A 263-nucleotide genomic window follows, 5' to 3' on the forward strand; every position below is an offset into this window, starting at 1 on the left:
ACCCGGGTCCCCTCAAGTCACCTGGGTCCCCCCAGATGCCTGGGTCCCCCCCCAAGACACGGGGCCCTTCTAGATGCCTGGGTCCCCCACACACACCTGGGTCCCTTCTGGATGCCTGGGTCCCCCCTACACACCTGGGTCCCCCCAAGACATCTGGGGCCCTCCTGGATGCTTGGGTCCTTCCCAGGTGCCTGGGTCCCCCCAAGACACCTGGGGCCCTTCTGGATGCCTGGGTCCCCCCTTACACACCTTGGGCCCTTCTG

This window comes from Aptenodytes forsteri, unplaced genomic scaffold (assembly GCF_000699145.1).
Source record: "Aptenodytes forsteri isolate BGI_AS27 unplaced genomic scaffold, ASM69914v1 Scaffold999, whole genome shotgun sequence".
Classification (NCBI taxonomy): domain Eukaryota; kingdom Metazoa; phylum Chordata; class Aves; order Sphenisciformes; family Spheniscidae; genus Aptenodytes; species Aptenodytes forsteri.